The sequence below is a fragment of the Armigeres subalbatus genome, chromosome 3, assembly GCF_024139115.2.
Source record: "Armigeres subalbatus isolate Guangzhou_Male chromosome 3, GZ_Asu_2, whole genome shotgun sequence".
NCBI classification, from domain to species: Eukaryota; Metazoa; Arthropoda; class Insecta; order Diptera; family Culicidae; genus Armigeres; species Armigeres subalbatus.
Window position 1 is genome coordinate 41968139 of NC_085141.1, and position 17194 is coordinate 41985332.

General features: G+C 38.8%; 1 protein-coding gene across 4 annotated transcripts in view; it reads left to right on the plus strand.

Moving 5' to 3' along the window:
• LOC134227546 (zinc finger protein sens-like) overlaps positions 1–17194 on the plus strand; it is a 555365-nt gene that overhangs the window by 403093 nt on the left and 135078 nt on the right. The window contains exon 1 of one of the 4 annotated variants that reach the window (XM_062709116.1): positions 16540–16558. The exons of the other annotated variants lie outside the window; for them this stretch is intronic. The gene's annotated coding sequence lies outside the window, so the exon portion shown is untranslated. Of the gene's footprint in view, positions 1–16539; positions 16559–17194 lie in introns of those variants that run through there. 4 annotated transcript variants of the gene reach the window in all.

Genomic DNA, 17194 nt, shown 5'->3' on the forward strand with positions numbered 1-17194 from the left:
TCACCGCTCTATTATCTGTTTCATTCACATTTAAACAGAAATGTGATTTCACGAAGAAGTTTAACATAATGTGACGTAATCGACGTTGCTAGTTTAGACGTAACTCAAACTTCCACAACCAAGCACGGGACAAGGTGACGAATGTATGCAAAAAAAAATCCATGCCCAGAGTTCACCACAAATACTAGAACACGAATGTTCTACAAACAGCAACCCTTATACGGGTTCGGAATTCTTCTCTTATTTCGCAATCATCCACATCGCCGTTCCGAACGCATTCCACTATGCTCAGGGGCACGCTTACCCAATTAAGGGGTCAGCCGTAGTCGTCGTCGTCGCCGTCGTCGTCAGCACATGAACTCGAAAGATTTCTAGATTCGATTCGGTCGGTCCCAACTCCCAAGTGTGTCCGTCCTGGCAGTGCCTCGAGTAGGGAGCAACTGCGCAGCACTTCGGAATAATAATCAATTTTCTCATGTCTTCGAGTGCCCTAGCTGCTGGTCCCAGGTTGACCAATAGCGATGGCGCAGTTTAGTACGTCGATGACGATGCGGGGAGATATGCAAAATGAGGTGTTGATTACGGCAGCGAACCATACGGCCGAACGGGTAATAAATATTGCATGAGTCATGGAATCGAAACTCGACCGTTGCTAACAGGTGCTTTGAGCGCCGAGTGATCTCCTTTCATCGAATTGGTTTCGCCCCCCGCGGGAACGGAAGAATTTATGGGCAAAACCTCGGCACACTGGTGCCATGATTTACGGTTGGCTGTTGACTTGTTCCGATGATGGGTCGAATTATATGCGCAACATTGTAACGAATCTGCTCCGAAAGTAGTGAAACTATTTTCACGCTCAAACTGAAATTCGACCAACCACAAATTTCACCTCAACCGACAACGATGATGATGACCTCCAATCACTGGTCAACGTTTACTTGCAAGTGTAATTCGATATGTTGAAGTCGATGTCATTTTTCTGTTTCTGTATATTCTGCACTTAACCCTTTGGAAACGGATGGGTCACACATGTCCATGATTGGGCTTATGATAGGCGTTTAAATATTGAAAGAGATTTTTTCATTCATTCTGAGACTATTTATGTTTTGTTTATATTTTTAAGTATTTAATCTTCTTTTATATAAATCAAAACGTGTTTGGATTTCCTTTAAGGCAATATATCTCACGAACGGGCTGACCTATTTGCAAAATTTTCGTCCCAATCGATTCGACTTGGGCTCTGATGTGTTTGTTTGTACATATATACAAAAAGTTGGTGCAATTGGCAGAGAAAGTTTAAGAATTTACAAAATACAACGTTTTCATGAGTTCTACAGGGTCCGGCAAATGAACTACCACATAAGTGAGTAAAAATAATTTAATACAAAAATAAGTTCTACAAAACGTCGTCGAACCCTGGACACATCGTTATTTTGATACCAAGGGTTGGGTCTTACAACAGTATTAGACGCCGCCTCAAAAGCTGAAGAAACTCCAACTAAGGGGTCATTTCGTGCTAAGAGCGACCAGCTTATTCGCCGGACCTGAACCCTAAGAATTTCACTGGCTGGAGTATGTTGGAGATAGGGACGTTCCGATACTTAAAAATATCGATATTTGATTCGATACGATAATCGAATCAAAGTATCGATATCACCGATATATTGGAATGAAAATATCGATATATCGGAAAATCAAATGATATTTTAAAAATGAAAATATTTAAAATATATTTGATGTATTTATTCATTTACTATCGTATTACCGTATTATCAATTTACAATAATTATTAGAAATGACTATTTTTAATCCAATCTGCTTCTAGAGTGTGCCAGTTCAACAATCATCGGCGGTGCCGTACGTCGTAGTTTTACTCGGTAGAGACAGCGTTCACGGCACCTCACTGACCTCACTATTTTCCGTTCGCTAGAAAAAATCAACTGAAGTTTCGAGAAATTTGCTGAATTTTTTGTGTATTTCTCCTCGGGTTATTCTGTTTTTTGACAATATTAATTTCTCTCTTCAGAATTTCCAAGAAAGTTTTTTAAAGTTTGAATTTAATTCCTAAATAAAATTCAGAATTTTTACAAGAAAATCCATTAAAATATTCTTAACTAAAAAGGAAATTTTCTTAAACTTTCACGAGAAATTATCCTCTTTGTTTTACATGGAATTCTGTTGGATTTCTTCAGGAAAATCTCCTTTATTTTCACAGGCATTCTTCAAAATTATCGCAAAAAGTTCCAGAAAAAAAAAATCTAAATTATCATCAGGAAACCCTAGAAATATTTTCAGGAAATTCTCTTTAATTCCTTCGGGGCATTATTTTGAAGAAAATTTTCATATGTTTTCCAATACTTTTAACTCCCATTTCCACAAATCTCTTCCTAATTTCTTAAGTTGATTTATCTAATTTATCATCGGAACACGCCGAATAGATAATTGCATTCGCAAAAGGATTCAAGAACCAGCGGCCTGACAGATGTTGCACAACGGTGCATCAATGCAAAGTGTCGAGTTGTCAAATCTATTTGTGATGACAGCGCACACCTTACTCCATCCACTCTACCGAGAAAAATCCTCTAAATCGGTAAAAATACAGCATTTTAGATCCATTTTGAAAGAGGTATTTTTTCTTCACAAAATACAATACAATTGTTATTTTTGTGTTACTATGTTCTGATACAATTTATCGATATCAAAAGCAAAAATATCGATATGATCGATATATTGAAAGCAAAATATCGATACAAAAATATCGATATTCCGATATATCGGAAGTATCGGAACGTCCCTAGTTGGAGACCACGGCTGCTCTATGATATCATGTTTTCAGTGCAAGCCTTGGAGCGACATCTGGTGGCCTCTGGTAAAATCACATAAGAGCATCCGTGGGCCTCGTAAGTAGAAGCATATAAGTACTAGAACGTTAGTGGCGCTGTAGTCCTTTAAAGTATTTTGCCAAAATATGCTTCCACAAGCCTAATTTGTCGGTTTGTTATGCATAATGATGTAGTGCATGTTTTGATTCATTACCAACATTGGTTTGACACTTGTAGTACCGGTACTTTGGCTACCAGGTCAAAGTGACCTACATGATAGCACGCGAACAGGAACGACATTAGCAATCTAATACTTATGCATCTGCTGCCTCGTACGATGTGTTCCTGGATAGTCTGCGACAAGTGGTTAAGATCAAGAACTCAAAAAGATGAGCTTTACCCAAGAATTTTCAAAAAGTGATATGTTTTCTTGTAAATTTGAATAGAATTGGAATGAAATATTTTTATTTTGATCAATTTGTTTGTTTATTCAAATATAGCACTTTAATATCCGGACCCTGTAAAGAAAGTCATCAGCTTGAATTTAAATAGAAAACAAGAAACAAGAACATCATTTGTTTGATAAAATTCCATTAAAAATGATGAAAAATCAAATTGAGTCTTTTGAGTCTATTGTTGTGTCATCGCTCTCCATTAGTAAAACAGATAATATCGCAACAATAGGACTGACCTTCAAAAAATATCACAACAATAGGCAGGCGACGTCCTATTATTGCGGTAGTTTGTTTTAATAGTGATAAAATCAAAACAACATAAGACGCTCAATATTAATTAATCATGAGTCGGATGCTTGTGACTGGTACCCAGCGCCGTATCGTGCGGTTGGCCAGCCTTTAGGAGGCGCCAAAATCAAGAATCACCCTATGAGAAGAAATTAATTGTACGAGTTAAAGGGCTGATAGTAAACAAAAATATTTAATTATTTCCACATCTATTCTGGTATCTCGGGGACTTCCAAAAGCGGCTACAAGAAGCAGTTTATTACACAAAATCCAAAAGTAACATCATCAAATTATTATTTGTATATATTGAAGTTTTATAGCCATATGCGTGATCGAATTAGTTCGATTTTTGCAACTATCATCCAGGGACCTCCGGAACCGTAATATAATGCAGGAGTGGAGAGAATTTACTCTCAATTTGGTTTGGGATAACTCAACTTTTCTCAGTAGATTTTTAGGGACTAGCCGGTAAATCAAATTCTGAAGGATAATTTTGCTCTAATAACTGATACCAGGAAGAGCTTATTATAGAGACTAGTAGCCCTAGGCTGGCTGATCTCTGATTCAAGATGAGATTGTTTGTGTTATTCAGAAAATCTTCAAGTAATCCAGAAATTGATCATTTCGGATGAATTTCATTGTTCCAACTGTTTCCAGAGACTAGTAGTGTATCGTTAATCCTAATAGGTCCGCTGGCGATTTCGATCACCAACCAACCCATTAAAGAGTTGAGTTTTTCTTGAATCAACTAGCCCAATAGAAGTTCCGATTATCGATCTTCTCACTTCATAGCTAGATTTCAATGAACCAACTAACCCATTCCAGGGACGGGTTATTGTGGTTCCTTTCATCGACTCATGCCAGAGTTGGTTGGACAGCAAGTGCTGTCACGAAATGTCAATCAGCACCTTTTGTGTGAAAGTATTTGTATCCCTCAAAAAGTATTCCGAATGATTTTGTTTAACGAGTACTTTTTCAGTTTGAAAAGTATTCTAGAATAGCCTAGAATAGCAGCTTAATATTGAACAGTTATGAATACGTGTTTTATTCCCGATAGGAAAATCTTTATAAAAATAAGTTAACAAATCCGTAAATTGCAAACGCTTTTATTGTGCTCAGGATTTGGGATTTGTGCAGGGATTTAGGTGAAACACTAAAGGAAACAGTTGAGAATCGATGAATCGATGAATTCCTCCGCAGGATAGATCTAGCACAAGTCCAAACTACCTGTTCAGTTGGAGCCATCAGCTGATAAGCTTTTAGCACATTGGATGGCGACACTACAGAGGCCTTGGCACCGTCATTAGAATGAATTACTTTCCAAGAGATGGAGAAGCACCGGAGTTTTCAACCTCAAATCTATCCTCAAATTTCGAAGAGCTTCAGCTTAAGCAGCAGCTATCTTATTAAGGAATTGCGCAATGGGCTCGAACGAAGACCTGAGATCTATCCATCATGTTCTTCAAACTTCGTCGCACAAACTCGGATAATTTTATTGCAGTCATCCCAGGCAATCGAAGCCTCCCTTTTCGTTTCCGGCTCCATCGTTGGCCAGATAAAATTTAACTTCCCGAAGGTTACACCACACCAGGGTTCAGAGAAAAAAAAATTCTTTATTTTTCTATCAGTTTTAATGCCGTTTGTTTACCTTTTTGGGGTGGCGCATATCGAAGGACACTCTTTTGATTATAATCTATATTAAAATTTTTGGATTTCTTGAAAGCTCATATTGAATTTTACAAATAAACGTATTCCCGATAGGAAAATCTTTATAAAAATAAGTTAACAAATCCGTAAAATGCAAACGCTTTTATTGTGCTCAGGATTTGGGATTTGTGCAGGGATTTTGGTAAAACTAACCCTCTTAATTTTAATTAATCTAGATTAGGGTGGCTCAAATTAGTATGGGAAAAACTTTGTTCAATTTTTTTGATGGGCCGCCCTCTTATCCGGTTCTATTTGATGCCCTGATGCTCTGGACAAAATTTCAGCCAAATCGGTCAACATTTGGGCAGTGCTAAACTCGTTGGAAGTTTATATGGAAAAATGTATGCAGAAACATCCAAAAACAGTAAATTGCAGCTGGACTACACAACTTACCATGAAGAACTATGATACTCATTCAGATCTTGGAGAATTTAATACAGAATGTTATGCAGAAAACCGCGAGAAGATTCGAGTTTGCCCGGCTAAGTTATTAGCATTTCTCTGCAGTGAGGTTTGAGCAAATTTCGTTTCTTTTACCTTTGAAAAGAAATAAATTCACCCCTACAACACTCCAGTAAAATGCTAATATCTTTGCGTAATAAACTCTAATCTTCTCGCGGTTTTCAGCATAACATTCTGTATTTTATTTTGCAAGAACTGAATGAGTATCATGGTTCTTGATCGTAAATTGTGCCGTCCAACTGCAATTTACTGTTTTTGGATGTTTCTGCATACATTTTTCCTTATAAACTTCCAACGAGTTTAGCACTGCCCAAACGTTGACCGATTTGGCTGAAATTTTGTCCAGAGCATCAGGGCATCAAATAGAACCGGATAAGAGGGCGGCCCATCAAAAATTTTGAAAAAGTGTTTTTTGAGCCACCCTAATCTAGATTCGGAAAGTCTACGTTAAAGATTCTTTTTCACCAGTCACATTTTCTGTGTGAATTTTAAAGAATAGAATATCCTGGAAAAACTGAAAATCTCTCATCAAAATTTTGAGGCAAAATTCAAAAGATTCTCCCGTTATTGTCTTGAAAATACCCAAAACTAGTCAAACCTGCCCGATCTTGCTCGGGTTGTTTTTTTTTCGTTTAGTGGACAGCAGCGTAGTCCTCTATAGATCGATTTCAGTTCGAACTTGATGGTTATCTACAGAACTCATGAAAACGTAGTATTTTTACATTTGTTCTACTTTCCAAGCGAAAGATCAATCTTTATTGTGCAATTGGACGAAAGTTATGGACCAAAAACAAAAGGGTGCCGACAACCGACCACCTTCCCCTATATCAAAACTAGTTATTTTGTTATAGCTTTTTTTTCAGATCAAAGTTTGTTATGAAACATGTACCAAAATAGCAAAAATTGTAACAAAATTTCTTCCATATTTAGCAAAAAGGGGAAGGGTCGTTTGGTCGAATGCCACTAGGCCGAAAGATGTTTGGCCGAATATACCATTTGGCCGAAAATGCCATTAGGCCGAAAGTCATTTGGCCGAAAGTCATTTGGCCGAAAGGATCATTTGGCCGAAAGGGTCATTTGGCCGAAAGAATCGTTTGGTCGAAAAGGGCATTTGGCCGAAGTCATTTGGTCATTTGAAAAGTGAGAAATTAGGAGTGAGAAGAGAGACGTCTCAATTCTTTCTCCCCATTTCTCACTTCCTACTGTGAAAAGTGAGTAGTGCGAAGTGAGTAGTGAGATCTCTCACAATGAGATAAAAGAAATGAGGAGTGAGAAAGGAGACGTCTCACTTCTCATTCCTCAATTCTCACTTCTCACTGTAAAAAATGAGGAGCGCGAAGTAGTGAGGCGTCTCACTACTCACTACGCGCTTCTCACTTTTAATAGCGAGAAGTGATAAAGAGAAGCGCGAAGTGATTAGTGAGACGTCTCACTACCCACTTCGCGCTTCTTACTTTTTACAGCGAGAAATGAGAAATGAGACGTCTTACTACATACTTCACGCTTCTCACTTTTTACAGTTACAGAAGTGAGAAATGAGGAATGAAAATTGAGACGTCTCTTTTCTCACTTTTCAAATGACCTATTCGGTCAAATGTCCTATTCGACCAAATGTCCTATTCGGCCAAATAACCATTTCGGCCAAATGACCCTTTCGCCCAAACGACCTTTTCGGCCAAATGACTTTCGGTCAGATGGGTTTCGGCAAAAGATATTTTATATTATATAAGAATTATTTTCAAGGGGGTCCCGTAGCGTAGGTGCCCAAGTAACAATTTCCATGCTTCTTAGATTTATTCAATTCTTATAATGGATTTAAAATAGCAATCCCCATAGCTAGTTGCACAGTTTTATTGGCGCTCTTATTGCTATCAATAAACCTCTCATAAATATGCTGAAAAAGCTTCAAACGTCAAACGCCTATTGATCTTATGAGCAGCTCTACGGTTGTGATTGAGAGCGTTATAAATCCTATTTTCAAAGCTCGGATAAAGCCATAATTTTTGGTCGTAATGTGGTCAAATGAATAACCCCAATAAGAATATTTGCATTGCAAAGAGTTTAATACGGTTTGTAATAAGAACAGCGATTTTCTAATCGAAATTTATGATGGCCATGTTGAAAAAGTAGAGGCATTTTCAAGTCAGTGATATTTATCACTGAAATTCATGACTTGACGATTTTTCCAGCACGTAATCAACTTTTTTGGTAATTGATTTGCACTAAAAATATATTGAGGTGGAAAATCAATACAATAAGTGAAGATTTACGATATTGCTGTTATATTTTTTTCAAATTTATTGCCCTAAACTACAATATTTTGAGAGCGCGTGGTAAGCAATCTAATTTTTTCATCAGCTTTCACCATAAAATCGAAAGCGCACCTCATTTTAATAAAAGTACAATGAACAACAATCCTGTAAAAATATTATTTTGTATCAACTCTCATCAATATTCTCATCAACAATTTACTTTGTTATTATTACTCAAAGATTTATTTCTCTTTTTTCAAAGCATCTTATTTGACAGCTGCCGCAGCCAAATTCCCTTTTTTGCGGATGGTTCAAAAAGGGTTTATAAATACTCTTATAATAGGTTTATAGCGGTTATCCTGAGAGGGCCACTTGGCCATATCTTACTCTTATAGTGGTCATCAGAAGGTTTTCGTGTAAAAGTGGGTTTTATTGGTCGATCTTATAATTTAATCTTGAAAACAACTCCTAGAGCAGAATAAAACTTGAAATGTTACTTGGGTACCATGGCTACACGTTCGCCTTATAAGCGAATGGTCATGGGTTCGATTCCCAGCCCCTCCACCAATATGGCAACCGAACAAAGCAACGATCACTGGATTCACCCACCACATGGACAAATGAACACAATGGACACACGATGATATGGACTGGCAACGAAAACAATGACGAAATATGGACATCTAAAAATAGATTCTGTGTGGATTCTGTAGAGCAGAGTACCACAGTGGTTCACGGCACAGTAGCGGTTCGGAACACGAGTGCCTACCAAATAAATTTACGAATAAAAAAAAAATAAGAATTATTTCTTGTAAAGAAAAAGATTATCGCTTCGGTTCCCTTTGTTTGTTGTCCGAAACATGTGTGGTACTAAACTTTCAAATCGTATGTATTTTTCCTTCATTGACATATAGATCCCCTAACCTCGCCAGCAAAAGATGTTCCGGACAGCGACGACAGCGACAATCTTTATCTTGTAACTAAAATATCTTTTGTTTCGGCCTAATGGTTTGTTTGGCCTAGTGGCATTCAGCTAAAGGGCTTTCGACTTTCGACTTGAGCCGATACAATTATAACAATACGGATAATTTTGAGGATTTTCAAAGCATTATTCAACAAATCCTAGGAGTTTTTTGATTTTTTTTTCTTTTATGTATCTATTTTCTATATATGCATATTCTCGGCTAAACATAAATAATCTTTTTCCGAAAATGTGGGAATTGTTCTTCAGAAAACTAAGGAATTGCCCGCAGAACGCCACTAGAATTCATGGAGGAATTTCCAGAAGAAAAAGAGGGATAGCTTCTAGAAGAATTTCCAATGTTATTGCTTAAGAATATCGCTGTGAAATCTGGTTTTCGGGTGATTTTTGTAGATATTTTAGGGGAAGTACCGGTAGATTTTTTTTTAATTCCGGCAGGATCTTCAGGAAGAATTTCTTATAGAAATTCCAGAGGAATTTAGGGGCCATTTTTGGAGGTAATTCCGAAAGAGTTTTGACGAAACTACCGGAAGAATATCTGGAGAGGCTACTGCCAGATGAATTTCTCAACTAATTTCCGGGAGAGTTTCCAAAAGAAAAAATCCCTGACCATTTTTCCGGGAGAGTTGTTAGAGTAGTTTCTGGAAGCACTCCTGGGGCGTGAGCAGGGAGTGGCTATCCAGGGCTTCCACATAAGTTTATGAAGAAATTTACACGGAATTTCTGAAAAAGCCCCGAAGTAATTATTGAAGCGATCTTGATGAAATTTCTGGAGAAACTCCAGAGAATGTCAGGAGGAGCTTCCATGGGAATTTCTGAATGATGGAAATTCTGGGAAAGGAGACGTGGACACTTCTGAAGCAATTCCATAAGTGAATTGTTGAAGAAATCACCAAGGAAATAAAAGAATTTCCTGAGTATATTTAGAATAATTAAAGAAGAAATACTTTAAGGTGGATGTTCGGAAGAATTTATGAAAGAATTCACGGAGAAATTTCTGGAGTAACTCCTATGAGTCCTAGTTGATTTTTTTGAGGAACTTTCGGAGGAACACCTGGAGGAACTTGGGGAGGATTTTCTGGAGGAACTTCCGGAGGGATTCCTGAAGGAATTTCCGAAGGGGGCGGAGGTGTTAGTCGTATAATTTGACAACTTTCCGTGTCCTTGGCCAGTCTAGTGCACAAAGCTTATTGAACCAGATTGGGTACATATCGATGTTAAGGTCATTGCAAAAGCTTTGGTCGATCTAGTAGATAACTTGGCTTGAACTGGAAACCGTTTTGGCGAACCTTGAACATCTCGTATTCCTGAAAAAAGATCACTGTCTCAATAATCAGGATAGGATGAGTCGACTTGATTGAGTATTTAGAATTTTCAAATTTAGATTCATCTGCATGTTCTCAGAGGCGAAATCTTTCCAAGGTTTCGGATATCTGGGTCTCCACGATATAATCAAACTTAGTAAAATTGTCACGTAGCATATAAAGGATACCACGCATGTGCCATGGTTAAAACAAATTAAAAATTCAATTAAAAACGAACAGTGGGTAATGTCTGTGACATAACCGCTAAGTGGACGTAGGACTTGACTTGACCATGCCTTTAAGATACATAATATGTCCAAATTTCTCACATCAACTATTTTAGATAAATAAATTCAGAAAGTATCTGTCCGGTCACGAAATATTAGCCTCGACAGTGGCAACCTTCCCACTGAAGGACTGCCTTAAATAAACCACAAGTTGGTTCAGCAGGGGATGTAGACTGTATCTCAGCCCTTCCACTGAAGGGCCTTCTAATCCGTGCGATAGCTACTGAAGGAGAACATTATTTTTAACTCTTAGAGCCTTGAAAAAGGCTGTTTGCTTCGGCTAAGTGCAAAAAGTAAGAAAACGATCTTTTCAAATAACCGCGAATTTCTAGTGATGGTATAAAAAAGACTGAATGATCTGCGAGCGAGTGCACTTTTCTTTTATACTACTTAATTTTGAATCTTCTCTGCTTCCCAATTGGTGGGCCAATCAGCTAGTGTCTTGTATCCCGATTCTTTGTCAGCCAAAGCGTCATCATCATCAACGTGTTGAAGGGCTTCTTCTTTTTTACGCTTGTTGCTCGCTGCTGGCGTCTATTTCTTAACGGGACTTTTCACTTGATACAGGCCAATAAGCCGTGCAAGCGAGCTTAGAATTGCAGTTCAGGTGGGAAGTAGGGTGTTCTTTTCTGAGACAAAATTGTTAGTAGTAGAAGGAAGGAAACACCCGGACATGGGATTTCGGGTGATAAGATTTAGACTTCATAACATGGGACGATCATTCAGTCACGTTCGCTTTGTGTGCGGTCAGTATCAAACAATGTTTTACTACATATTTTTTTATCAATGCCAATATTGCATTGATCAATGCATTCACGCAAAACAAAAAGTTGTGACATTCTTTGCATTAATCATTTTGTATTAAATCTCGCATGCAAACCAATCACAGAATGTAATATTTGTTACGTCAACTCATTGCATTAAATCGGTTTATTTGGTTTCGACCAACACATCTTAACGACTCTCTTTAGCTCCTCCAGCAACAAATATATGCTTCGTGCACATCAGCATAGCTTCGACTCACACAATCTTCCCGACACCGTTCAACTTGATGGTGGACAAGGACGCAGAGCCAATTCCATTTTCATCGCCCTTTGCTATCTCTATTACCCTTCTACTTCATTCACATAGTATAGAACGAGGATTATAATAGTCTTCTATCACTGCTTCTCTCAGCTAGTGTATAGCCCAGATGGCAAGCGCGTCAGCCGGATAGCGCTAGGCTTGGTGGACGGCATAGGTTCAATTCTCGATTTCGGTCAATTTTTTTTGTAAGCAAATAAGGTTGGCGAAGTATATAAGAATTCGTTCCTCGACGGAAGTTTAAAAATAGATTCTATGTAGACACAAACACAAACCTAGTTCCTTTTTCTCGTGACCAGATACCTAATGCAATGGCTTGCTATATCGACTTAATGCAATCTGTGCATGGGCCTCAGCCTCATGCAATCTGTGCATGGAATTCATGCACGATTGTCATAAAATCATGCATTCTCTGGTTGGGTGTTGATATTTAACGTGTATTTGCTTAGAATTTTGTTTTGGGTCGCGCGGATTTGGCGCAGAATGGATTTTCATGTTGCGCGGAAATGGCGTGGATTTGTTTTTAGTCGGCGCGGATTTGGCGCGGAAAATATTTCAGGATCTCCGTAACAACCCTGCAATTTCTATTTCCGAAGGGAATTGAAAGCTTTGATATTGATCGTTGGCTCTCTGAAGAACCGTTTGTTTTTTGGACATACATGCAGCATGTAGTGCATGCATGTGGCTTTCCTTCAGCCTGTCTCGGCTCATCACCGATGCCGGCCGGTCTCGGCTCGACTCTGCTGCTGCTGCCGGTATCTGCTCAGCATTGCTGATTTGTCGGGTCTGTAGGGTGGACTGCTGCTGTACTGGCTAGGTTTCGGCTGATGATGGTGGCTTCGATGACTTGATGATGCGGTTGCTTCGCTTGTCCCGGTCAGAATGAAAGGAAAAAATTGCGTTGCGCTATTTTATGGCTTCTCGGCAGACCCAGCGGCTGCTCATTCGCTGGTGTCTGCACCAATCAGAACGTGGTAATGGAATGATGCAAGAATTATGCGGTACCCATATTTATAGGTTCCCTTGATCTCAATGTATTTCATTGAAAACAATTTCATGCCTATTGAAACAAGTTTTTCGGGTCTTATCAAGCATGGACATGAAAGGCATACTTGAAATCTGTCGATTGAGGGGCTTACCGCAGAAATTTGTCCACTGAGACGAACGCTATTAACGTTTAAAATCTTTCAACACAGCGTAACGCGGTCGATTTGAATATTTTGAAATGACACCTGGTATAGTAAAGAGAGACGTAAGTCCTACGTCAAAACGTTCAGAAAACTTAGTTTTTTTTGTGTTAACGAGGAACATTGTACGCTTTATCAAGGGTACGTACTATGCCAGTATAGCCTTTCGATACAACTTTGTTGTACGAGAAAGGCAAAAAATAAGTAAAATTGTAAAAGCAAAAATTTTAAAACATAAAATCCTCAGCTAAATGGAAAAAATGATTTCGAAAGGGTTAACATCATTATCGGACAGAATTGATGGATGAACTGCACTACCTATAATCTGCCCTAACGACTCGTTTTCCATTGAGTGACGGTGTCAAGATGCATGTGTTTTCGAACCTTCGCTCAGACTTCGGCTGCAGGCTGGGCCCCGGTACCGATAACGCTTCAGTGCGCTTTATTTGCTGTCAGTCAGTGCAACGAAACGAGCTGATAACTGTTTTGTTCCTGCCCGACTTATCGTCGCGCTGCGTGGAGTCCTGCCCGCTTAACTTTCGAAGGAAAACCGCAGACGATCCGATTGAATTGGATGCAAATGCATGTAGGACCAGCTCTTGGGACCACCGTCGGCGACGCATTTCATTGCGGTTAAAACTTTGGGAGAACCAGTTTGTGACATTGTGTATTTTTATTGCGTATTCGATTGGAATGACTGAGGAGAAAAATGCTTAATCGATTTATTGCAGGTTGAATTCAGATACAAATCAGCTACAAGTGGAACAGCTACCAATAAAAAACATATTTTCAAGGGATTCAATAAAGGTCTCTGACTGATTCAATTCGGTGGGCACCTGACTACTTATATGGGTGCAATAATCAACGGAATGGCCGCCCTCGAGCTATCAAAAATATTGACAATGATTAATGTTGAACAAAGCAGATTTTCACGAATGATGTGAAAATACTAATATGAAAACTTCGCCATGGTTTTGCTCCAATCTCTTGTTGAAATTTGTGTTTTCGAAATTACCGAAGTCGAAGGGCATGAAATTGAATTCGTCACCGATTCACCTCAATTTGTAACTAAGACCAATTTACGGACAAAACGACTTCGCGTTGAGCAGAGCTACGATGGTAATAAAACCTGAGAAGCTTACCCATTTGTGATGCATGGTGAATACATTCATCAACAGCGGCTAAAAAAAACGCTTATCATTCGTCGTTGATTTATCATCCGCCCATGGTGGCACTGAAGCAAATCCCATTAATTGATTTTAATTAACATTTTTATTTTCTTCATTGCTAGTCCACCTATTTCCTGTATCTTGGCACTGCACTTAAGATTGATGCACACGCATAAGTTATTTTTTTTTTCATCTGTAGATTTTATTATTTCATTAGGCCACAATCGTTAATGTCTTGCTTTGATTGCTGATCTGTGATTTAAGACTGAACATTTCGCGTTTTTGCTACAGGTAATACGGTTATTTACTCAATGCATAATTTACGATCGTCACAAAGTCCTTATGCAATGAAGCCATTAGACAACGCACAACACCTAACTAAACTATGATGCATGTGTTATCACGAAATCTACTATAAAGCAAAGTCAGAAGCATTAAATATAGTTGCTCCAAAAGCCTGTCTATCGAAACTTTTTTAAATACAAACTTGTCCCGCGGGGCATACGGAAGTTCTTCGTATCTCTAAACTATAAGATAATCAGAGCTAATGGTAAAAGTCTTTAGGAGCTCGTTCATACAGTCGTCAGCATTTAAAAAAATCAGAATTATCAGAAGAAATTGTTCTTAATTACCCCAGAAAGTTTTTCTGAAATTTCTTTTGAATTTCCTCGGTGGAGTTTTTTCACGGAATTTTCTGCGCCAAATATCTTGAATATAGAATCTTTAATTCTACAAAATTGTTCCAGCGTCGGTAATATAGATCAGCGACGTGACAGATTTTAAATAGCGCCTTGCCGAAGAAAAATATCGGTGCCGGCGAGGTGTCATTTGAGGCGAGACAAATTTTAAAAAACACCTGAAAATACGTTTGGAAAACCTCGGGGGTAAAATTAATGAGAGTTATCGCGAGGAAACATAAACATGCTAATATTTGTAAATCATTGCGAGCATTTTTACTTCAATGGGAGAAGCATTGACCATTAACTACGGCTTCCCTGCTGATTAATGATCAACATTGCGTTGTACTGCCAGGCTAGCTCGAAGGCCAAGCAATGTGCCATTTGCTCTCGTATAATTCCGTCCCTTAGCTCCGTCTTTAAATACACATGTACGAACCTACTGGCGTGACTGGTGGGTGAATCGAATATATGGACCTCGCCGCCATCACCAATTTCCACGCATGTTTTCCTCCCACAGCAGTTGCCCTCCGCTCTGCTATCTATCGTCTAGCTGCGATCAGTGGGGGATAATTTCTCAAATTCGTAATGCTATGATATTTTAATTTGGTTTTGTGCGGTCTTATTGAATTTATGACCTTTTCTGTCGGACCAGCGGGGCCAGTCTTTCCAGCACTGCTGGAATACCAACCGACCCACCTAACAGTACGAATCCTGCCGGGAAGGTTCGCCGAACGTTTCTGTGTGATTTATAATTAGTTTGCCGGGTATATGTGTACTGTACTTCTCGGAAGATATCTGTGATTCGATGCTTTAATGTCTTATGAATGAGTGAAAAGGGAAAATATGAGCAGTTAAAGAGATTGGTGGGTTGTGCTCAAATGCAATTTTCAAGTTAATGATCCGAAGGTAGAGCAATTAATGTTGATGGATGATTTTTCATTTTTTCTATTTAATTATTTGGTAGGTTGGTGTGGCATCGATTATATATTTATAGAGACGTGTTTTCAGACATTTTTTTTTACTACAAACCAAAAACTATTGATACGCATTGCAATACTAGCAAATTACTAAATACATTATGCTTAATTGGATCAATTTCAGGAGACATCAAATAATAATTTGATGTTTCGTACAATAAAAAGAGTAATTGGGCTAATGACTTCAGGCTCAATTTTAAAAAATATCCAAGATCTTCGCACAAATCAGATTTCTTCAACATTTCAAAAATAAGATTCAAGTTAAAAAAAATCATGATATGTAATCCTATTTTTATGGTCTCTTTTTTCCGACAGATCGACATCATGTTTGCTGTTGATGCTATACCACAGTTTCGTAGAACAACCTTAATAGATGAGTTTCAAGGGACGTCCTACATTGTCATGGTCCATTGAAAAGATATTTAAGTTACAAGATAAAGATTGTCGCTGTCGCCGCTCCCCGGAGCATCTTTTGCTGGCGAGGATAGGGTGCTAAATGTCTATGAAGGAAAAATGCATACGATTTGACAGTACCCACCATGTTTCGGACAGCAGAACAAAGGGAACCGAAGCGACAATCTTTATCTTGTAACTAGAATATATTTTGTCCATTGCTCCGGATTCGTTGTCATACCTTAATATTCCCGAACAAAGCACAAGCCTAAACAAATTTCAATGCAGATAAACCCTTGAAATAGTGGAACACATCGATCAAACCCGGAAACATCAAGAAGTTAAGTTTCGGTTTGACAGACCTTAACCTGTAGAACAACGTTAAGGTCAATTACGCCTGAGTCCGAAAATGGCTGCCACAATGGCCGTTCCAGCCCTCACCTCGAGTTTTTGCTCAAACAACTGTTAATTAATAGGCGATTAGCACATCTGAAAACCAAGTGAGCAAAGGTAAAAAACTGCTTCTCGCTTTTGTCTGTTTTTTGTTTGTTTTTAAAGTTATGTGCCCCTGAAAGTGTTTTATAGCTTTGAAATTGTATTCCAACGCGATTCACCTTAAAACCCTATGTCGTTCAGTTGACAGCCATGATTTCATATTTGACGTAACAACCATTACACGTTCGCATGTATTTCGAATGACTAAGTCAGAAAGAGTCATTTGGCCGAAAGAGTCATTTGGCCGAAAGGGTTGTTTGACCGAAAGAGTCATTTGGCCGAAAGGGTTATTTGGCCGAAAAGGTCATGTGGCCGAAAGGGTCATTTAGCCGAAAGGGTCACGACCTATTCCGCCAAACGACCGTTTCGGCCAAATGACCCTTTCGGCCTAATGACCCATTCGGCCAAACGACCCTTTCGGCAAAACGACCCTTTCGGCCAAACGACCCTTTCGGCCAAATGACTTTCGGTTAGATGGGTTTCGGACTAATGGCTTGTTCGGCTTACTGGCTTGTTTGGCCTAGTGGCATTCGCCCAAATGGCTTTCGGCCGAATGGGTTTCCCTATCGGCCAAATGACCCATTCGGCCAAACGACCCTTTCGGCAAAACGACCCTTTCGGCCGAACGACCTTTTCGGCCAAATGACTCTT